The 25,740-nt window shown below is 35.5% G+C and overlaps 1 pseudogene; it reads left to right on the top strand.

Moving 5' to 3' along the window:
* Nucleotides 1-967: 967 nt before the first annotated feature.
* On the top strand, nucleotides 968-2,980 carry LOC140858022 (zinc finger BED domain-containing protein RICESLEEPER 1-like; annotated as a pseudogene).
* Nucleotides 2,981-25,740: the final 22,760 nt, after the last annotated feature.

The following is a 25,740-nucleotide window of genomic DNA, read 5'->3' as shown; positions in this document are numbered from 1 at the left end:
TCTACGGCATGATTCCTCTCTCTCTCTCTCCCTCTCTCATATGCAATTCTTCTCTTTCACTCTCTCTCTCATGCAATTCCTCCCAAAGCAATTCCTCTCTCTCTTTGTCGCACCATCTCTTTCACTCAGCGAAATCAAATCCAAAGAAAGCCCAAAGGAAGCTATATTCTCTTAAGATTGTAAAGGTGTATTACTATGTTTGGATCCATTTTTTCTTTTCTTTCCTTTTTTTATTTGATGGTCACTGCAAAGGTGTGCTACTCTCTGCATTGGACTATTGTTGTGCCTTTATCTTTTATCTTTGACTCTTTGGGTGCATTTGCTTCTTACTTTTCTTTCTTGATATTTCTATAGTGCTGAACCTATCACCTAAAATGTCAAAGCATGTTATGATATTTTTTTGCGGAGAGTTAGCTTCTATGAAAAGACCTTCTGGTAGCTTATACCTATCTCACAGTGCCAAAGAATTTTAAGCTTTGCATGATCATATAGTTAATTTTTGCATACTGTTGCTGCTAAATATTTTTTGTGCTTTTTTTTTACTTTGTAGTTCTATAAAAATCTTTTTTTAGGATTTCTATTGTCAATTAAATATGAATTGCTTATAATGTTTAGATTGTAAACCTGACCAAGATGTTAGCCTTTGGTTTATATGAGTTGTCAATATATTTATTTGTGTTTCGTTTAATGTAGATGGCTAAAAGAGTAGGGGAGTCTTCAAATAACATTGAGGAAAATTAAAATATTATGGGAGAAGAGGACCACATTGAAATTGAAGAAGAAGATGATGATATTATTGAATTGGCAGAATCAATTAAAACAAAAGAAAAAGATACTACAAAAAGAAGGTGAAAGCTAACCTTGGAAGTGTGGATGCACTTTGAGATGTTGTCAGTGGGAAAAGATGGAAACAAAAAAAAATGTAAGTGCAAACATTGCAGTGTAGTTTATGTTTGCAACAGCAGCAATGGAACAGGTAATATGAAATGACATATTCTGAATTATGTTAGGAGAGATACAAGAGATGTTGGCAATTGTTGATATCTCAAAGTAGTTCTGCTACCTTAGTGAATACTTCCTCTAAAATTAGTCCTAAAAAGTTTAGACAGTTGTTGGTATCTTGTATGGTTATGCATGATTTGTCATTTTCATCTGTAGAGTGGGATGGGCTTAGAGTTGTTTTTCAATACTTAAGATCGGAGCTGAAATGATAAGTAGGAACACTTGCAAAGTGATTGCATTAAAATGTTTTAGAGAGAGAGGGCTAGGATAGAAAATATGCTAGCTTCTGCAACACGTAGAGTTAGTTTGACATCAGACTGATGGATTTCAATGACCACAGATGGATATATTTGCTTAACAGCCTATTTCATTGATAAGGATTGGCATTTGCAAAAATAAATACTTAACTTTTCTTTTATGCCTCCTTATAATGGAATATCACTTGCTGACAAGATTCACACTTTTTTAAGTGATTGGGGCATTGATACCTAATTATTTTCAATTACTTTAGACAATGAATCATTAAATGATGTTTTTGTTGATATGTTAAAAACTCAGTTGAACTTGAGGCAAGGATTGGTATGTGATGGAAAATTTCTTCATCTTTGTTATTGTGTTCATATTTTAAACTTGATTGTTCAAGATGGATTAAAGAAGATTGATGAGTCTATCCAAAAGATTCATGAGAGCATCAAGTATCTTAAAGGTTTCCAAGTTAGGAAACAAAAATTCTTGGTGTGTGTTTCTCATAGTTCTCTTGATTATAAGAGGCGTTTGAGGCAAGATGTGCCAACTAGATAAAATTCTACATTCATTATGCTTAATAGTGCATGCTACTATTTTCATGCCTTTATGTATATGGCGTTGAGTGATTCTAATTTAAAACATTATCCATTAAGAAAAGAGTAGGTGAAGATAGAGAAAATTACTAAATTTTTAGCAATATTTTATGAGAGCACACTTATGTTTTCTAGCACAAAGTTTCGTACTTCAAATTTATATTTTTCTACTATCTTCAAAGTTTACATGCACTTGAGGGAACAAATGTTGAGTGAAGACACTTATATGAGCAATATGGCAACAAAAATGCACTCCAAATATGAGAAATATTAGGCTGATTTTAGTGTTTTGTTAGCCATTGCTATCATTTTGGATCCAAGATACAAATTTAGCTTTGTTGAATGGTGTTATAAGAAAGTTATTAGTGATGATTGGGTTAATTGAGTATCACATGTCAAAAATAAGTTATTTGCTCTTTATAATGAGTATAGTAGCATACATGTGCCAACTCCAAGCTCATCGGCATCAACTTCATCAACTATTAGAACCGGATTCCAAAGCCATTTTGGGCAGCCACAGTCAAGTATTTCTATTAAGATGGATGACATTTTGAAGGTATATTAGTTTACTTGCTTCTAGTTTATATCTTAGTAGCTTTTGTTAATTTAGTTTCTATGAATTATTGATTTCTAGCAAGTAGTGGTTGTGAGTTGTCTATGCATGCATTACTTATATTTTATACTTGCTATTCATATTGGTTTTTATAGGAGTTGGATGACTTTGAGAGCTATGAATCCAGTCCACAAAAAAATTAGCTTGAGCTTTACTTGGATGAGCCAAAGGTGAGTAGAAATGCCAAGCTAGATGTGCTTGCTTATTGGAAAGCAAATCAATTTCGATATCCTGAAGTAGCTGCAATGGTAAGAGATATATATTCTTGCAATATCTACTTCAATCGTTGCTTCAGAGAGTGCATTTAGTATTGATGGAAAAGTACTTGATCAATTTTAGAGTGCGTTGAAACCAAAGAATGTGGAAATAATTGTATGTCTTAGTGATTGATTGTATAGAGAGAAAGGTAATAAATTAATAATTTTGAATTTGTTACTTAATGCGATTGTCTTTTCTCATTTTATGAATTACTTCATGTTTCTTAAATTCTTGTCTTTTATGATTTTTGTAGATAATGCATTGGTGACACTTGAAGAGATGACAAAGGATTTATTGGACATGAGAATTAGGGATGATGATAAAGAGGAGGAAGATGTTCTTGAGTGTAGAAATTCCATGAAGACTTGAAATGAATTGTGATCTTTATTATGTTTGTGATTTTTAATATTGTGTATTTTGAAGTGGAAGACTCGATGGTTTAAAGAGAAGACTTGTGGTTTAGTTCATGGACTTTTGTTATGTTGTGTTAGTAAACTATATTATTGTGGCTTTTGTGAACTATTGGTTGTTATTTGGGGTTTAAACTTTATTGATTTGCGGAATTTAAGTAAGGATATATTTGTGTTAGTAAAATTTAGTTACTCTTATATTGAAATAGATTTTGATTAATGATTGATGTAGATTTTTAAATGTATTTATAACAGGTATGTTTGCATCACCCTGTTATGGTTTGTGGCTAGGTATTTGTATGGCTCTTTGTGCTTGCATTAATTTATACATACTGATATTCTTTTATAACTTAGCTGAACTCCTAAAAAAATTAGATTTATTTAATTTTTTTAGGATTTTTATATCAATTTTGTTAATCATGTCATAAATGTGTCATGCTCGTGTTGACCCAACATGATCTATTTAATAATCAGATTATGCGAGTGACCTATTTAATAAGTAATCCATGTACGAGTTATGAATCTCAATCCATTTAATAATTGTATCGTGTTCATATTTAGGTTATATGGGTTGTGTCGTAAATGGGTGGACCCATTTACACCCATCAATATGAATTGCCGGTTACCCACACCAACCTCCCCCATGGGGACAACCACCACACATGTATCCCTATATAGAATATTATACATTTTTTTAAATTAAAACAGTCCATGTGTCTCTACATAGAGTATTATGTATTTTTTAAAACTAGAGCAACCCACGTATCCCTGTACAAAGCATTATATATTTTTTTAAAAAAAATGGGAGCAATCATTGTCTACCATGTATTTGCTCATAGGGGCAACACTGACCATCCCATTATATCAATTATGATTGACATAGGTCTAATAACTGCTAAACAAATATCCAAGCCATTGAAATGTGCCCAGTCACTTAATAATATTTGTCTTCCCTTCCTATCCGCCATGGTGGTTTCCATTTTCCATTCATCCTGTAACTATTCGTACTAACAGTCTCCATTCCCCAAGAACTGCACTCTTCCCCACCCATTCACTACAATAGCATCCATTATCTATTCAAACCCATCCCACAGAGTAGCAGTAGTCTCCATTCTGTTAACTTAAAAGAAAAACATGCATCATATTGGAGATTTGGTACCAATTGTTGAGGCAAAAAGAAAGAAAAAATAAAAAGAGACATAATCAAATACATGGATCAGTCCAAGGCTTACCTCTATGGGGTATGTAAGACTTTACTATGAGAAAAAAAATAAATACAAAAGGAGATCACACACTCTCAACTCTCATATACAAACCCTCTTTCTCAACAAAAAGCACTCACCTCTCACCTCTTACAAAAGCTCTCAAAGAAATTTCAAAGGAGACTCTTATAGGCCTATCATACTAGGATCCTCTGATGCCCTGGACACTTCCTGCTACTCTAAATCTCTATCTCTCGGATGCTCTCAGTCGTTACTTTCTTTGTTCCATAGGGTGCTCTTTGCCTCTTAGCCCGTTTGCCCCTGTTAAAAGGGCCCAAATCCCGATCCAGATTGACATCAGGCCTTCAAAAGGACTCAAATACCTTTTTCAGCTGTTGGATCTCTCCTAGAAGCTTCTCTGGCCCTTAGATCGCACAAGATCGTGTGTCTGCATGTTCGCAGCCATCGGATCGCACAAAGGAGGGTTGTAGACCGTGATTTTTGCCTTATGGATCAGGGCAATCCATGCAGGAGGTATGGGCCACGACTTCTTCTCATGGTCCACCATGGACCATGTGGAGAGTTTGAAACTGGGCGCCCATATTGGGCTAGCGTGCGCCTAGGCCTCATGTCCCACAGGACTACACGGATTTACGGGCTGCATCCTGCTGCGAGCCTATGTGCGCTGCATCTTCGTACCTCCGCATCATGCACTGCATGCTGAATTTGCTATCCTAGTCTGTTGGGCTTCTCCACCTTGAGTTTTTTTCTGTGGATTAAATTCGAGGTGTCGAATCTCAACAATCTCCATCTCGACTCAACATTCGACCTCCACCTAAATTTGAGAGCTTCTGGATGATCTCGTCCCCATGCCCTAGCACAAACACCTGACTACTCATGGATGGACAAACATGGGAGTTGACCCAGGCCGCTCAATCCCATCTCTATCATGTGCTGTGATCCGTGTGACCTGAGACCTACTCGGGATAGCCTCCTATGGCAATAGAAACTTCACCTTGCGACGTTGCGTATCATTCTTCTGAGTCTCTCATCTCATATCCGATCCATCAACTCCTGGAGCTCCACCTCGCATTGAGCTCTCACTAGCTCCTGAAGCTCCACCTCACACTAAGCTTCCTACCAAGAGATAGTGTCCTCCATACTTTCTTCCCTTCATCAAAACTCTACTGTCACACATGACCTTCAAAATTTCATCATTAGCTCTCTAGCTGTAGCCATTTGAATCCAGTCTGCTCAATGAAATTAGATTACTTCTGAAGCTGGGTATATATCGGATCTCATCCAACTTCCTCACTACTCCATTTTGTATCTGTAAGCCGACTGTCCCACTGTCCTTAATCTCACAACTCGATCCATCCAGTAAGTGAACGGTGCCCTCATTATTCTTTAAGGAGTCAAACAACTCCTCTTTGCATAATGAGAACAAGTAGAATCTAAAATCTACTGAGAGAAAGAAGTAGATACCTCATTGATCATCAAAAAAATATCATCACTTTCTTCTGTATTGCTACTTGCCATCGCCACAATAGCCTTCGTCTAATCTTTGAACTATGGGCAATCTCTAACTCAATGCCCCAACTCATCATATTTGTAGCACCTGATCTTGCTTGAGTCCATCGTCTTGGACTTGGACCACCCACGTTGTGATCTTCTGCCGCTTCATCTTCGGCCACTACCATCTCTAGTCATCACCAAAGCCAAGTCACCACTTGAACTCAAGGCTCGGTTCTCCCTTCTAAAAATATAATTCTGGAGTAATGCCGTAGTAACCTCATCCATCTTGATAGTGCTCTTTTCTATTAGAAGAGCAGTTATCAAAGACTCAAAAGAAGGGGGAAGTGATGCAAGCAAGACCAATGCTCTGATCTTCTCCTCAATCTTCTCACAAATGCTGAAGAGATCAGTGAGGATCATCTGAAAGTTGCTGAGATGGTCCTGCATGCTCTATTTCTCGCTCATCCATAGCTGGTAGAACTACTTCTAGAGGAAGAGAGTATTAGTGAGTGAGTTTTCCATGTACATCTCTTCGAGCTTCGTCCACATCATCATCAAAAAAGTCTTGCCAAGCACATGGATCATTACATCATTCGTCAAGTACAAGCGAATCATGCTCACCGCTTTCATCTGAAGCCACCTCCAATCCTTCACCTCTGTAGTAGTCGGCTTCTCCTTATACAAGAGAGCATCGATCAACTCTTGTTGGATGAGTATATCCCTCACTCTTATTTGCCATAAGGAGAAATTGCTCTTTTCATCATACCGGTTGATCTCCATCTTAATTGAACCTGACTTCTTCATCTTCTTCAATCTTGATTAACACTACCACAACCTGAACAACCACATACTCTGGTACCACACAGCTCTGATATCAATTGTTGGAGATCTGGTATCAATTGTTAAGGTAGTAAGAAAGAAGAAATAAAAAAAAATACAATCAAATACGTGGATCAGCCCAAGACTTACCCCCACGGGGTATGTAAGACTTTATTATGAAAAAGAAAACAAATACAAAAGGAGATCACACACTTTTAATCCTCATATACAAACCCTCTCTCTCAATAAGAAGCACTCAGCTCTCATCCCTTACAAAAACTCTCAAAGAAATCCCAAAGGACCCTCTCGTAGGCCTACCATACCAAGATCATCTAATGCCCTGGATGCTTCTGGCTACTTCAAGTCTTTGTCTCTCAGATGCTCTCAGCCATTACTCTCTCTGTTCTACAAGATGCTCTCTGCCTCTCGACCCATGTGCCCCCGTTAAAGGGTCCAAATCTCAATCCAGATCGACATAAGGACTCAAATACCTTTTTCAGTCGTTGGATCTCTCCTACAAGCTTTCCTAGTCCTTGGATCACAGTAGCGTGTTCACAGCCATCGGATCATGCAAAGGAGGGCTATAGACTGTGATTTTTGCCTTAAGGACTAGGGCGGTGCATGCAAGAGCTGTGGACCGCGACTCCTTTCTGCGGTCCATCGTGGACAGTGTGGAAAGTTTGAAACTGGACGTGTGGGGCGTCCGCCTGCGCACCCGTGTGCGCCTGGGCCATGCATCGCATGGGCCCGCACATGCTTGCAGACCATGCCCTGCTGCGGGCGTGCATGCGCTGTATCTCCAAGCCTCTGCATCGTGCGCTATGTGCTGCATCTACTGTCCTAGTTTGTTGGGCTTCTCTGCCTTAGATTTTTCTCTATGGATCGAATTCGAGGCGCCAAATCCCAGCACATCCCAACCCTATAGCTACCCTCTTCCCTATTCTCAATAGTATCCCTCCCTTTTATATATAATCCAGCATGGAAAGAGGAAGGTTGTTATTTCTTTGGTAGCAAACTCTTGATGTTTTGATAGAAACAAACCTCGAAGAAAGAAATGAAACAAACCTTAGATCGGCAAAATCCTTCCTTTCTCAAATGATGCATCAAGAGAAGTGAAAGGCTGCAGCATACCTACATCAACCCTTAAACAATCTGACGACTTCAAAAATGGGAGGATAAAATACAACAAAAAAATCGCAGCCTCACTAGAAGTTTCAGTAGGATTTTTGCACAGTCCAAATCTAGGCACGATCTGAACAGCAAAATATAGTGGAGCAAATTCAGCCACTTGAGTTGATCTACCCCATGCCCCTATATATTGAGGTGATTGACCCTTTCCAATACTAAAGATGCCCCTACCAAATGTATGGTGAGACTGCACATGCAGTTTCTCATTCTAATCACATGTAGACATCCTTTCTTCCTCCATTCTTTTTTTTTTTCCTCTTTTTTTCCTTTTCAAGCTGGTGGCCACACCACCACTCGGCACAAATATTGTTGTTCTTCTCTCCTCTCCTCTTTAACAATGATCATAGCATGTTTAAAAGGAAAGGTGGCATATGCAACACCAGATTACCCACAAGATGAAGTAGAGAGAGAAGATAAAAAGGGCTTGCAAATAGATGACATATAACCTTTGTTTCTTTTTGAATAATATAGATATAGATAACTATGAGTTACTTTTATCTTTTCTATTTTTTTTACAAAAAATATTAGTATATTTGGCCTTTAGCTTCTTCTTGAATTAATTCAAGTTTTTTCTATAGTTTTAGTTCATTAACTGAAGAACAACCTACATAAGTCTATGATGGTGATATTGCATCAAATGTTTTGTTTTTAATTGGGAGAGTAGCTCTACCTATAGCATGTGCATTTTCCTAATAATAATAAAAGTATGTACAAAACATTTACATGGAACTTCAATGCCGAAAAATCAAAGGCCAAATAGGAAATAATTTGATAAGGAAAAATAATACTACAACACTCTTGTCGACCAGTTTATAGTAGTGAATCACCCACTACAGTGAAAATAGTAAAAGACGATGCTATTAAAGTTATTTTACGACGCTAATAAGCATCGTTAATAAAGTTTACAATGCTTCAAAAAGCATCACGAAAGCGTCGTCTATGCAAGAGTGGAGACAAAAAATGCCGACGCTTTTTAAAAGCGTCGTTATTTTTTAACGACGCTTTAAAGCGTCGTAAAATTCAATTATAACGGTGCTTTTTAGCGTCGTTAATGACAACGCGTCCTCCACTCTACCAAGATGCTTTTTGAAGCGTCGGCTGTTAAGTCTTTAGCGACGCTTATAAGCATCGTTAAACTTTTTTTAACGATGCTTATAAGCATCGTTAATTTTCTTTTAACGACACTTTAAAGCGTCATAAAATTCAATTATAACGGCACTTTTTAGCGTCGTTAATGACAACGCGTCCTCCACTCTACCAAGATGCTTTTCGAAGCGTCGGCTTTTTGGTCTTTAACGACGCTTATAAGCGTCGTTAAAATTCTTTTAACGACACTTATAAGCATCGTTAAAGGTTTTAAAAGAAAAAAAAAATATAGATTTTATATACAAAAAAAAAAAGAAAACATACATTCCTGTATAAAATTATATCAATTATTCAAACATAAACCTGTATAATCACCACCATTCACACATGTACAATCACCACCATTCACACCAAAAGCAAACTTAAATAGCAAATTTAACTAAACCAAAAGATATTATTTTATATAAATAAAAATAAAGTACTAATCGTCCATTACAATCAAGAGTAATATAAATAAATATAAGAATACAATAAAAATAAAATAATATCAACCCGCAGGCAGATGGTCGTCGCTGTCTCCACGTGACGTGCCGCTGTCTCGATGGGTGCCTGATGTGCCAGGAGCCTACAAGAAACATATCAAAAGCATGATTTGCATATCTATAAATAAAAATATATAAATCATTAAATTAATACAAAAATATATATTTAATAATATGTGTTTACCTGAGATGGGCCATACATCTCTAATAAAGATGTAAGCCGATCAATCTGTCCCCTCATGGCCTGCATCTCGGCACGGCTCTGTCGCATCTCCTCCATCTCAGCGGCACGACTCTGTCTAATCTCCTGTATCTCCACCTCGAGTCTGCGAACGCGTGAATCCTGAGCATCTGCTGCAGCATGCTGCGTATATCTACTAACCTCAGATAACTGAGTGGGGGTGACTCCTACTCCATAACCCCTCACTCGGCCGTCGCGCTCTGGTCCCATCAACTCTGTGAACACCTCGACCTCGATACGGCTCTGCTGCGTAGATGCTGCGGACTCGTCGTCACGCTCCACAACGAGAGATGTAGCCCTCTCCTGTATTTATTTTGAAAACAAAAGTTATACATTAATAGCTAACAAAATTAAATTAAAATCATTGCAAAAAATAGAATATTAATAATGCCGTACATATAAATCTCTCGACTCATCTCGAACAAAAGTACCATCCTGATGAGTATGAGTCATCCGGTAAAACTCCACTTGACCGGGTTCCCTCCCATGCTCATCCACCTACACAAATAATTTCAATTTTAAGCAAACAGTTATAATAATTTAAAAAAATATATGAGTATCATGATACAGACATGGTCCACGATACATAATGATATTAGTTATATAAATATTTCAACATAAAAATTAAAAGTTAATTATGAAAGTTTAAGGAACATACAAACTCCTGTCGGAGTCGTGCATAACTCTTCGACCCCGATGTATGAGGAGCAGACTGAGCTGCTCGTGCAGCTCTACCAATAGTAGAATAAGTCTGTAAAATAAAGTAAAAAACTTGTTATATGTATAATATATAATAAAAATCAATATTTTTATAAAATATTTAGAAAAAAAAGATAATGAGCAGATAATATACCTGTGCCCTCTCGGAGAACCAATAATGAACCAACTCCATCCACTGATGAGGGGGTACATCAGGAGGACAATTCCTAGCAACCTCCTCCTCTGTCATACCCTGTCTCATATAGTCCTTCTTCAATTGTGCTCTATATTCTTTTCATTTGCGGTTGAGAGACTTCATTACAAAATCATGAGTGGATGGAGGGAGAACAAACTTGCTCTATAAAAAAAAAGTTAAATGAAATAAATTATATAAGTGATTAACAATTAATATACAGTATGAACATCAATTCATTACCTCTATAACTCAGAGGAGCTCAACTTTGTACGTTGGAAGCATGTCATTCCATTTTGCATAGCCCAACGGACATAGCTGAGGCCTCCGAGCAACAGTCCCCAAAAATGAAGTCAATAAGCAGGCAACTTTCTTAATTGGCTGACCTAGCTGATTGCACTCCACAATAATTCTCTCGCCCTCACGCATCTACCACACATCTCGTACTACTGTGGGTCCGCGTCTGGGGCGTACTCTCCCGGATCCGTCTGCAAAAAATACATACAAGTAACTATATCATAAATATACATAAAATGAAATAAAAATAAAATTACATGAAAGATAATATATACCCTGCACGTGTATCTCATCATATGGCTGATGAACAAGAGGATCGTGCTGTGCTGATGATGAAGGACAGGGCTCAGAATGCTGTGCAGCTGAACTGACCTTAGGCTGCTGTGCTGAAGAAGACGTACCGGCCTCTGTCTGTGAAAACTAAAACTGCACACCAGCATATTGTTCCCTGCGATGCATGATGTCACCTAGCATTTATATAAATAAAAGGTAGAATCAATTAATATATGGAGTAAAATAACACAATAATTAATGCAAAATATATACATCATAAATAATTATTACCAGTAACAATCAAGCAGTAGTGTTTCCTTCAAATTCTGTTCTAACCAACGTCGTCGTGGCATTTAAATCATCAGCTGGCACAAAATTGTAGGGCATACATTGTGTATAAGTGTCATCATCATCATCCTCCACTTGGTTTCCCATATCATATAAGTCTCTAGGTTTTGTTTTGATGACAGTAAACCAATCTTTATCTTTTGCGTCTTGTACATAAAATACTTATGGAGCTTGAGATGAAAAAATGAATGGGTCATCCTTCAATAACACACCAGTGTGTATCAACCTTGAAAAATTTATAATTGTAAATCCATTTGCATCTTATTTCAAACCCCTTTGTGAGTTTATGTCTATCCAATCATATCTAAATAGTACTACTTTAAATTTTCCATAATAATCCAACTCATAGATATCTTTAAGTGCACTATAATAGGATTTTCCATCCGCTTCCACCATAACACCGCTATTCTGTATTTTTCTAAATTTCTCCCATTCTCTAGTATGAAATTTAAAGCCATTAATTATGAAACTGTTATATCTATTCACAATCTTGTTAGGTCCTCGAGCAAGAGCTATTAGTTCATCTGAATTATTTGTCTCCATCATCTTTGATACCTAAAAAAAAATGATATGACGAAGTACTGTTGAGTTATCTGATATTAAATATGTATCAAAAATTAATATATCCCATAATTAAATATAAATCACACCTGATTCGAAAGCCACATAGGAAATAACTCAACCAACCATCACTGTTCAATCCTTGTATTAGGACGAATGTTATGATTGGCTCGTCTCTGATAAATTAAAAATTCACTGCATAAAATATAAATATATCATTTAGAACATTATATCTAATATAAAATTTAAATTTTGATGTCATTCTTTAAATATAGTAACCTGCGATGGTCAGATATTATGTCACTATGAAGTAACACATAACGATGTGCTTGTGCTAAGAATTTTTGATCAAGTACAATACTTTCAGCTCTTCCCAAGAATTTTTCAGCAGTTAAGAACTTATACAGTTCTGCATTCTCCACAAAGTCATTATGCCATTGAGGTCGACTAAAAATAGTCTCTACACCTTGAAGATATCTTGAATAAAATATCAAACATTCATCCACAATATATGCTTCAGCAATCGAGCCTTCGGGATAGGCTCTATTTCGCACATAATCTTTAAGACGCACAAGATACCTTCAAGAATTAAATATTTATTAAAATATCAGTATGCTGTTGTTTCTAATAAAATTATCAAAAGATTTAAGGTTTACAATAATACCTCTCAATAGGATACATCCATCTATAATGTACCGGTCCACCAACTTTAACTTCTGAAGCTAGGTGAATGAGCAGATGTACCATAATAGTAAAAAATCCAGGAGAAAAAATCTTTTCCATCTGGCAAAGTGTAATTGCAATATCGGATTCTAACTGATCAAGTTCCCGAGGATCAATAACTTTGGAACATAATGCCTTAAAGAATGACGATAATCGAAGTACAATTGTAACAACTTGTTTCGGCAATGACGATCTTAAAGCTATTGGAAAAATATCTTGCATCAATATATGACCATCATGACTTTTAAGATTTGAAAGTTTTCGATCCTTTAGATGCACACATCGTGAAATATTTGATGCATATCCATCAGGTACCTTGATACTTTTCAAAACTCCCAAAAAATTATCCTTTTCTCGAGCAGACATTGTGTAACATGCAGGAGGCACATAAATTCTATCATTAGCAAGCATTTTAGGATGAAGTTCCTGTCGGATATCCATTTCTTTTAAATCAAGACATGCCTTCATGTTATCTTTGCTCTTTCCATCAAGGTTTAAAAATGTTCCAAGTAAATTATCGCAAACATTCTTCTCTATATGCATGACATCAAGATTGTGCCGAATAAGATTATGTTTCCAATAAGGTAAGTCAAAAAAGATACTTTATTTTTTCCATAAATATTTACTGGGCTGTTGTGTAGATGCTATCTGTGTGTCTTCCTCATTTTCATCATCGAAATAATTGTCTGGATCTTGAAACACCTCTGCATCTATAGTACTGATACTGACTTCCTCTGGTAACCCTTCATGCACTAAGCTTTCAACATCATCCCTTCCTCTTTTTTTAGAGGACTTTGAGTGCTTACTATAGCTGTAATTGATGCCATCCATTTGTCTATGAATATCAGTTCCAGAAGGTGGAATAGGGGCACATCCTAATTCTATAGTACCATCAAACAAATCTTTCTGAAATCGAAACGGATGATTTGCTTCCAACCATCGACGATGTCCCATGTAACAAAATTTATCTCCATGTTTTAACCAAATTGAATATGTTGAATCTCCACAACAAAGACATGCGACCCGTCCCTTTGTACTCCAGCCAGATAAATTGGCATATGCTAAAAAATCATTAATAGTCCATAACAAAGCTGCCCGTAGTTTAAATGTTTGGCCGTTGGAAGCATCAAATGCATCAACACCCTCCCACAACTGTTTTAATTCCTCTATTAAAGGCTGTAGAGAAATATCAATATCATTGCCTAGACCCTTATCTCCTGGAATAACCATTGACAAGATAAGTGATGATTGTTTCATGCACATCCACGGTGGCAAATTGTAAGGTATCAAAACGACTGGCCAAGTGCTGTAGGTAGAACTCAGGGTCTGAAATGGATTGAAGCCATCAGAAGCTAAGCCAAACCTAACACTGCGAACATCAGAGGCAAAATCAGGATGCCTATCATCAAATGCTTTCCATTGAAGACTATCTGCTGGATGTCTTAACATTCCATCCTTTGTACGTCCTTCATCATGCCATCTCATTGATGAAGCTGTTTTTGATGATGCATAAATCCTTTTCAATCTAGATATAAGAGGAAAGTAACGCAATACCTTGGCCGGTTTCTTTTTACTCCGCGTTGCATCCAATTCATTCAGTATATCATCTCGATCTTCTTTTTGTGTTATCCATCTTGAAGATCCACATACATTGCATGACTCTTGATTAGCATTTTCACCCCGATATAACATACAATCTTTCGGACAACTATGAATCTTTTCGTATCCAAGATTCAATTCCTTTACTACTTTCTTGGCTTCATAATACGATGGTGGTAAACGAGTGCTTTCTGAAAATGCATCCTTTAATAACTTGAGCAGCATGGTAAAACTCTTTCCAGACCATCCATTCAAATATTTTATATGAAATAAATGTACAAGAAAAGAAATCTTAGAAAATTTCATACAATCCGGATATAATTCTTCGTCTGCATCTTTTATTAAGGTGTGATAACGAGCTGTCTCATCATTAGATGTATGTATAGGCTCCTCAACATGCATACGTTCCGTATGCATATATCCATCAAACATCCCAACTGTTTCTTGTATACTACTGGATTCTCCTAAATTTTGAACACCAAATCCAAAAGCATCTGTGATCAAACCCCTTATATCATCATATCTTGCAGAATTGTCTTGTAGGCTAGTGGATCCAAAATAAGTCAGGGGTTGGTTACATGATGATGGCAACATAGATTCTCCATGAAAAATCCAGTCGGTATAACCTCTTAAAAAACCATTCCATGCCAAATGTTCTTCAACATTTTGTGGATCTAAAGAAGAACTATTTACACATTTCCGACATGGACATAAAATCTTTTCATTAAAACTACTTTTCTCCATATCAAATTTAATGAAGTCATGAACTCCATCTAAATATTCTTTACTATTCCTTGGTTTATTTATCCAACTTTTGTCCATTGTAGGATAAAAATGACCGAATTTGCAATTTATCTAAAAATAAAAAAATTATACAATCTATATTAATGCAATGAGTAAAAAATATCAGTCATTTCATAAAATTCAAAAAAATAACAGCTAGATAAAGTTTACATAGTAAATGCTTGCTATCATCAACTAATAGGTAAAGAAGGTCCTATCCCATTCAGAAAATACATTAATTCTATAGGTCAATTATAGAAATCAAATGATATGTAACAAGAGCCAAAAAAAATTTCGACAGCATTTTTCCTTAGTTCTCCCGTATAGGGAGAACAAAAGAAAAATACCATCTGAAATTTTTTTCGAACCCTTAGCATACCATTTGATTATGGTAATGACCTATAGAATTACTCACATTTTTCAAACTGTCTATACTGGACAATCAATTGATCAATGTACATAATTTTTTTATCCATACAAAAATAAATAAATGTACGGATACAATAGAATATGTACATTAATTAAAAGATGGGTCTATGCTTCTATGCAATGCAATTTTGTTTAAAATTAATTCATAATTAACTTGATTTAATACCTGATATTAACTTGGGGAGTAATGGACAAAGAAATTTGGCCCAGCTTAATCCAGATGCTTAGTCTTCATCAACCACGAAGATAAGGATAACGTAGGCCACACGATATCAGCGTCCAGCCACATAACGAGCGCCACATGTCAGATAAGTAATCAATCAGGATTCATGAAACTATGAAATTATCCATTCATCAACCATGTATCACAATCTTAATTAATTGTACTATATATTTTCGGGTGAACCTCATAGAGAGATACTAAGAGGGTGTGGTTGTAAATTGATCTAGCTCTATATCATTTATTTTATGCTATACATGTTTACCATATTTGATAATTTAGGAGAGGTGTGGATGAGGATGATCATGACTTATACGTTTGCTCCACAAGTATATATGAACCAACCATCATTCGATATTAGATTTTTTATTTGTTTGTCATTATCTTTAAAAAATCTCAATATTATTCTGGTTATGTGCTATTATGTGCTGCTTTTCTGTTCTTTTTCACCCCTCTTTTTAGATCATGAAAAACTTATTACACCAACCAGATAGTGACCCACTCAGTGTTTTATGTAGTTAAGCCAATTTTTATAATTAATTTTTCAAATCATGTCGAAACAATCTTTAAAGTAACTGTTGCATTGATCTTTAAAGAATCTTTAAAGAAATTGAAAATATAGAATGTTAAGAAAAGTTTGGTACATTGATCTTTAAAGTAAGATCAACAAAACTAACACTACAAAACAAAGGTTAGGGAGGTCTGGTGCATTTATCATAACACAATGCATGCTCAGCACACACCAATATAGAAAGGTACACAACATTGTTACAAGTTACACCACCAGAATGCCAAAAATGCTACTGAAAATATTTTTTTTTCTTTGTGCACAGGCCACTTTTAATTGCTTCCTAGAAGGAAATACACAGGATCTGACTAACCAGGCATGATTCTTAAACCATCTAATTAATTTAATACATTAAACCATGCTAAGAACATGTGTTCAATACTTATAAATGGGGCATGCACATGCAGAATACACTACACAACAAAGCCTCCGATACAGATTAATATATTAGCAATGCATTGGAAATACTGCAGCAGGCTCTTCTCTTACTAAATTTTGCCGTAAGAATAGAACGTTGCATTGTAGGTTTTATGATGCTTCTAGCTTAAAGAGCTTCAGTGACATAATACATGATATATTTGGGCTATTGCAAGAATTTAAAGACCGTCAATCCCAGAAAGGTATTATGAACGGTGTACTTAGACAATGTCACCTTTCTACCCACATAGATTTAAGTTTTACACATTGCAAAAAATATATTGCTGGTAGTTGCATATGCTGCAGATGATGCTGATTTGTCGATGTGCTCTACAATAAGCATCGCTGCCCTTTATAAATTTAAGAAAATACATACATGTTAATGATAAAGAAATGACAATATAAACCATTCAATAAATAGATCAATATATATAATTAGATTCTTAGACTCTTCTAATACAAAGCTGCCGTCTCGATTGGTATGAGTCATCCTATATAACTCAACCTCACCAGACTGCCTCCCATGCTCTTCTATCTATAGAAAAAAGTGTATGTTACATGATATGTGGTCCATATATTATATATGATACAAGATATAACGTTATACAAGATCGATAGAAAAAAAATATACACATTGCAGCATATTAATGTATTATATTCTTTTATTATCAATTATGTAAAAGTATCATTCAGCTAATATCCTGCAAACACTATCTTCATGGAATTGTCCTTAAATAATTAATAGTTGAAAGCATAACTATAAAATAAGATATAAGAAAACTAGGTCTTTGTATTCTTTCTAACAGGTAATGTCATATAGTTCAATAGGTATCAAGCAGCAGACAGCAAGCAAACATGATAGCGGAAGATGACCATCGCGCATAAGAAAGTATTGACAAATGCACCATTACAAGTATCCCACATACTATTTGCATTAGCATCTGGGAATAAGCTGATAGGATAAAAAACCTGCAGAAAATAGTAAATAGGTTAGAGTAATCAATTCATGTTTTCTGCTTTTTCTCCTTTTCTTTTTGTCTTCTTCCTCTTCTTTCTTTTTTGAAGTCAAAGTTGTCCATTGAACTCATATTTGTTTTTTGTTCTATATTTTCTTCCTTCATTTTTTCATTCTTTTCCTTTTTCTGTTGAATTCCTCTTTGCTCTTAGTGTTGTTGAGTCGTGAAATACCAGTCTTGGGGTAACAATGAAGAAATAAATGCATGCACATGTTTCAGCTTGGGAGGATCCAACTTCAGCCATTTAACATGTTAATCTTGATGGTAGAGGCTCCATTGTAAGTTCTTAATAGGAGAGATAAACAAATAAGTACATAGCACAGGAGAAAGGCTAAATACAGGAGAAGATGGCCTGCGGCTTGGACCTGTTGATGCAGACATAAAAACAGCATAGACCAACTAGTAAGATATTGAGAAATGGATGACTTCCATTTGGTTAGCAATATGAGCAGGACTATGGAGCAATTAGGATTGGAAAACCAAAACATAGAATCTATTTTCCACCGACGTTAAATCCCAATAGGATAGAAGCAATGGCAGGTATCGAAACCACTGTAAATCTGTAACATCCCATGTAGCTACAATAATCCATCCCAAGGCACAAGGCTGAATGAAACTAATGTCGCAGTGTAAAAACCCAAGAAAGCACAATAGCGGAGCGGTGGCGGCAGCGGCTGTGCTAATGGACGGGAAGAGGCCGAGGGCGGAGATGATGGGGAAAGAAGGATAGCAGAGCGGTGTGAGTCCATGGTTCTAAAAGCTCCTAAGAAGAAGAGAAGAGGAGGAAGAGATCTCACCTGACCACGGGAGCGAGGGAGACAAGGGCGAAAAGGCGGCTTGGGAGCGCACGGGAAGATTGGGGCGGTAGGGCTGTTCTGAACCAGTGAACCGGGCACTGAATCTAGAAGCCCGTTCGATCGCCGGGAGGGGGGAGGGGAGGAGGGCGGGTGCGGCGTGGACGGCGGGTGCGCTGCCAGCGGCGGAGATGGGGTTGGCGGAGGAATGGGTGGAAAGGGGCGGCAGTAGATAGATTAGGGCACGGGAGATTGGGACTATTAAACGAACCTAACGACGCTTTTTAGCGTCGTTAAATAATGATGTAAAAAAGCGTCGGTATTTTCTTTATTTAACGACGCTTTTGCTAAAAGCGTCGGGGTTGACAGTGCTCAAATTTTACGACGCTTTTAAGCATCGTTAAAAACGATGCTTTTTAAAAGCGTCGGCAGGTCAGCGCAACCTGCCGACGCTTTTCAAAAGCGTCGGCAAAAAAAGGTCGGTAATATAAAGTTTTCTTGTAGTGACCATTTCTTAGACATAAACTGCATACAGACTCAAGACAATTCTCAGCTAAGATTGACTAAGAAACATAAGTAAAAGGATGACATTGCAAGATGCGAGGGGACACTGCTTTGAATTGACACGCTACAAATCCAAAAAAAAAAAAATCATGCGAATGCAAATGTTGAAGTATTAACAGATTGAGTTGAAAAAAATACCATTGAATTGGGAGCCAAATCCTATCCTTTTTCTTGGTGAAAGCCTTTTTATCTAGTACCAAGCCTTTCTATTGCAATCTTGTATTGCCTGCTAGATAAAATTCAGCCTTTTCATGGAGCACCAATCCTCTTGAAGTGAAACATTGATTTGTTTGGGTTTGGACTTATTGAAGTCATCGATGACTTCAATATATGCATCGAAAGTGATGGGCTGGTGAGAAGTGAGTTGCATGCATGGATTCATGGAATTTTGTAATAAGAGAGAGAATTGAAGATCAATACTCATTTTAACTTTATTACAATAATTATTCTTATTTTTAATTAATCTAGTATTGCTTGGAAAAGATTTTTTTTTTTTTTCTTTCTCTGTGGTTGATTTTGTAATAATAGATGATTTTGGGTTACAATACCAAGCGCTTCTCATCTTATTGGTTACACTGGGCATCCTTTTTGATAAAATCCTATCATATCATGATAAAAAATCTTATAAGAAACCTGGGCATTTTGATAGATGGACCTATTAGTATATGCACCACAAGAGCCCTTTAAATATCCAACATGGGACTATTCCAGCGTTGTAGAGAGTGTCTTAGTAAAATATCTCGTATAATGCTTGCTAGGCATGGGTTTGGTGACTACTTTGGTCATATCTTGTATCAAGCAAAGTCCTATTAGTGATTTAATATCAGTAAGAAATGTAAGCTTAGTGCTCTAGTCTTCGGTATCTGCATCCCCTATAAGAATCTTGGCATCCATCGCTTATGAAAAATGGGCATCATTTGATATTGATATCGATCCTCCGGTGAAGTCCACCCATGGAGTATACCACGTTGTGCTTCAAAGTTTGAGAGAGTTTATTATAGTGTTGCGAACTCTAACTTTATAAGTTTTTGCATCATAAAGGATTATTTAGTGCTTTCTAATATTATTTTTCTAGCGATATTCTTATAATTGGTGTCTGTTTGTTGTAGTTCTGGACCTTGAATAGGCTTTCTACATTGGATTGTATCGTATTACAAAATATCGAAGCTAGGTGGGATTTTTTATATCGTCTTAGAGGTTCAAATCATTTTGGCATGGTTTTCTCAATAATTTGTTGTACCTATTTTCTATTTGTGAATCAAATTTTTGGATTGTGATGGCCAATATTATGAATATTTACATGATACTAAATTACAAATTAGATCTAGACTAACGTCAGCAATTTTTTGATTCACTTATCATCTAAAAGGTTACATGAAGGAACCTAGATAATAAGGTCACAAAAAATAATTCCTAGCACTTTACTAGAAATAAAATTAAGATCTAAATTTTGAAGACCCTAAGACATCCAAAAGATGCTTCCAGAAGCAATATCTACAACTCATGAAACTTGACCATATTCAAACTAGAAAGATCGTGAAGAATAAGAAAAAACAATAAATTTGACATTTATTTGTGTAAAGTTCAATTAGCTTTCTGTAAGTTTTAGTTCAAACTAATGTAATTTTTTTTAAAGTATTGGAGTACCACACAAGCAATTCTAAATTGATGTATGGTGTATTTGCATATATTCTTCTAGTCATATATTCTATTCATATGTCAAATTAAAGAGATCATGGCTTAATTGAATGGTTGCAACCATTATGAAAAGCTGTAGAATTAGAACATCTTAGCATTCACTACTCAACTTACAAAAGCATTATCAAAGTATCTCTTTGGGCTTGTCATGTCAAAAAATAGTTCACCTGCTTACAGTCATCAGAATTCTCTAGCTGTAATCACCTTTGCTGAATTGAGCATATGACCACTTTAAGAGGCTAGAGTCAAACCAACTAACATGTAAGTAGTCAATTAGGAACAAATTAAATTAAAAGGTCTTCATATAAAAGCAACATTAGTCCATATAATGGCAAGACTAAAGAACCCAAGTCACTCCTATGTCACAAGAAAAACTCTGTGAATTTATATAAAACTATGTGATTAGAAAACAATCTTATTATGTTGTAAAATACATGCATCTATAAATAATAAAAAAGTAGTGTGCACACAAGTGTGAAAATCTATTTCCAAAAAGATGTATGTGTAGTGCCAGAAATTGCTCTTATTAATAGAATCAACTAACAGCATTGTCATGAAAAAAGAGCTGCTAGGTATTCTACTAGAACTAATAGGGAATCATGGAAAAGTTTTGATGCATTAAAATGATTATCATATGCGTTAATAGCACATGCAATGGAGATGAGCCATGTTAACAAAAAACTACAAAGCAAAGAGTCAAGATAATTGATTTCATAGGTTCACAATTTTGAACCTTAGAGTATTGCAAGAACATTAGCCTTAAAAATAAAAATAAAAAAAAGAAGTCATGATGCAACATGAAGCAAATAATCAAATAATTAATTGTGATACAAATTACCAAAACATTGAAAGAGCTATTGAAAAAATTTACAGAAAACATGGTTCTTTTATTGGAATAAAGCTATAAAAAAGAAAGAAGCAATTCTAAATTATTGAATTTACTGATATCAGAAGTATGGATGAACTAGTGCCTTCATAACAAGGAGCATCCATGCAATGCAAGTGAATATGATGGTATAGTTTCTCAATATGAGAATTTTAGATAATAAAATGATTTGCTTCCACTTAGTTACGAGATAAGTTATCCAAGCAATCTTTTAGGGTTAGAATGTGAATAACCTTAGAAGTATGTTTGCTCAACTAGTAACTAGCTACCATACACAAGCTCCCATAAAGTGGAAGAAAGTGCTTGTAAGCTACTTTTTCTATTTTATTAATGGCATTCTCATAAATATCTTATCTTGGAGCCAGTTTGACTAGCTTTGATTACTAGCCAAACTAGCTTTGATTACTAGCTATGCGTAGCTAGAAATAATCAAATTTGATCAGCATGCTCTCCTACAATCTATGCTCACCATCCTAAAATTTCAGATCAATTGGACATATGAAGCCAATTTTATTAAATGTATAAATTTAGCAAGTCATCTAGTTAATCTAGCTAGCTAGTTTTCTCCTTTGAATTTTAAAAAGAGATATCACATTGTATGCATATTTTCTTTTAAAAAATCCTAGTCATTCATAATGGCAATCCTAAGAATCATTGGCAATAAAAATTAACCAATACCTACATGACACTTAGCATAAATAGAGCTCATGAATCATTAGAAATCTCTACAATTAGAAAACTCTACAATCTCTATCTCTAGCCCATCATTCTATTCTCCAAAAACTATAAGCACCCCTTATAAGAGGAATGACAGATTCTTCTCTTTGTATTCTAGAGCTTTAGCTTATAATATAGGAGAAATTGGAAAAAATATGGGAATCTCTAAAACAATCCCTCTTCTTCTCCCATTCTCTTAGATAAAGCCACCAAATCTTTAGTTCAACCACCATCCTAGTAGATCAAGCTTTCATTGATTCCATTTTACATCTAGCAAACAAAAGGTCAAAAAAAAGGCAAGCGGCAAGATAGTGGTTCCTCCAAGGGCCTCTTCCAAAGGAGGAAATCTTCAACTATGTCTTTAAATTTGATTATTTTATATGGAATTGATGTTTGCCTTATGATATCATGTAATTTATGTTTGAATTTTACTTTAATATATGATTTTTTTTTTAATAGATCTTGTGTTGTATCTTTAACTTTGATCCTATCTCAGACATGTAGTCTATTAACTTAAATATATCTGCTTTGTTTTCTTTATTTTACATCAATCTTTTTCCAAGATGGTTGGATAGAGCCAAATACATTCGATCCCTACACTTTTGTAAGTTTAAAAATATCACTATGCAAAACTTAGATTCTAGCCACCAAGATGAAGCTTGATTAAGATCTGAACTAGCTCATTTGCACATATGCACTGATTAATGCTACCTAAAATGGTGTTTATTAGTGGCACTTGATATTTGCCCTACAAAAAAGTGAATATAGACCTTGTCTCTTTTAGAAGTAGGAGAGTGGTAACCCTTCTCCTCTTGTACCTTCAACCATAGCTTTGTAGTATCCATTCTTCTAGCACAAGATTTTCTAATTTTTCTTTCTTTTATTAAGAAAATGACTCCAATGTCTTCCTAGCCCATGACCTTGTTGGCTTGCCCACTCATGAGGATATGATGACTTGTAGACACTTGAAGGAAAAGAGGGCTAGGGCATGATCTAGAAAGGTTTCGAGCCAACATGTATCTTAACAGCATCAATGCCCTTGCCAACCTTTTTGATCCATCGCTATTTTCACCAATCGATCGCTCAATGATGGTATACAATTCCATGCATCCTATAACATCATCATCCTCTTCTTTGATGGTGTCCCTCACTATGGGGGCATTTAGTATGAGATGATTCACCTAGGTCAAGGGTGATGTGGTGGAGGTGATAAGATCACCATATTTAGTTACACCATGGTAATCTTACATGATAGTGATTTTAAATCATCCTCACTCTTTAAATCACCATACAACGTGGTGATAAAAAATCTACTCTTAAAGGTGGACATCCAACATCATTCTATCATGGTAATCTTATATTAAAATACATTAACCAAAATATCTTCACGATCGAGAGAGACTTTTGAGAAGAAAAAACTATTTTTTTGCCCAATATTTTTTCTGCGCATATGGGTGTGTAGTTGAGGCATCTTCTCCATAAAAGAGAAGGAACGCACAAGGATACTTGGGGTGTCATCTCCATGGAAGAGAGAAAATCTTTTCTTCTCTCATCATGCTAATTAGAAAGCAAAAAAATCTATTTGATTTTGTTCTAAAATTTTAATATATAGCCTCTGGCTACTTTTTTCTAAAAAAATATTAAAACTTCTTTGAGTTTCTGATTGTATGACCTTGAAATAGTTTGGCAATCCAAAAAAAATATTTGTTGAAATCTATTAGAAGTATACGTACTAAACACATCTTTCTAGAGTGTCCATTTAGTCGACTTCTTTATAAGACTTCAAAATTTTATTATTTTAGATGACAAACAAATATTAGGTTCATGTTTCTAGTTGCATCTAGTTAAATACTATATATTTTGTCAATCTTCGATCCATAACTAAAGTGCCACTTTTCAAGTAAATGTTATAGCTAGTCAACTTGTTCGGTAGATAACATAAAAAAATCCATCTGAGATATGTCAAGGATATTTTTGGTATTATATGATCGGTGATTTTAGATTTTCATGGTATATCAAATAAGTTATTTGTACATACTCGGAGATCTTTAATCACTGCACTATGGCAATCAAACATAGAGATCTTAGATTACTAAGGATTAGATCATCCTAAGATTTGGATCACCAATGATCTTAGATCACCGTGGTGATCCAAGTTGGGTCACCAAATGCTCCCTATATGGTGAAGCATCTGGCCATCAATCTCATAATTATATACTTCATCAAGGGCCACAAAGGTTCTTTGAAAAAATCCATCAATGACATCATAGATTAAGTCATATTGGAAAGGAAAGATTACTTGATAGACTTATTTGAGATTTTTTGAAGAGGAGGCCATCCAAGTGTGATTGGGACAAACATAAAAGAGTGTTAGTGTCTCTTTCCTACACATGGGAACCGAACATTTCTTATGTTGAGCTACTATTTAAGAAACGATAAGTTTGTTCCAATACAAAATTTTGTTAGACCAATTCATTATATTTGGAATAAGTTTTGATAATTATTTCTCGAATCTTGTCAGGAAGCATTTTTGGAGTGACCTTAAATTCCAGATACCAATTCTGGTACAATTCTCTGATGAATGTGCTAGAAGATAACCCATGTTTCGCGATGGGGCTTAATGGAAATAAAAAATAAAATATTTTATCAATATAAAGATTTTTCATATAATGTAACTGCAATACCCCAACCCCAACCATGCACATTTTAAAGCAGGTTTCAAAAAAAAAAAATAGAAAAATAGAGAAGACTCTCGTAAGAGTCTTCTCTTCCATCCAACTCCGAATTGGAGTTAGAATCCATCATCAATGTTGTCCAAAGGTAGCAACCCAAGAGGGGGGGTTGAATCAGGTTCTTATAAAATTTTAATCAAATTTTAAATCTTACAATTATGTGCAATTAATTGAGCTAACTTAAGTATTGGTGAAGTGTATGCAATTCAGTAGTGAAAATAGGATATGAAGATTGCTATTCAAGAATTATGACTACGCAAAGCTTGAATGTAAGAAAGGCAAATAAGAGAAAGCACAACACAAATACACAAGATTTTATAGTGGTTCAATGTAATCCGCACCTACGTCCACTTTCCAAGTTCTCCATGAGAATTTCACTATAATCTCTCTGATTATAGTGTGTTTATTTTTTTGGACTCACAAACAAACCCAATTGATTTTTCAAAATCACCAACCAAAACCTACAATGTCCAATTTCGAACTTGGAGGGGCCTTTACTTCAAGTTTC

The sequence above is a fragment of the Elaeis guineensis genome, chromosome 5 (genome assembly GCF_000442705.2).
Source record: "Elaeis guineensis isolate ETL-2024a chromosome 5, EG11, whole genome shotgun sequence".
Taxonomy (NCBI): domain Eukaryota; kingdom Viridiplantae; phylum Streptophyta; class Magnoliopsida; order Arecales; family Arecaceae; genus Elaeis; species Elaeis guineensis.
Note: the sequence above shows the minus strand (reverse complement) of the source record. Positions and strands in the feature narration are given on the sequence as shown.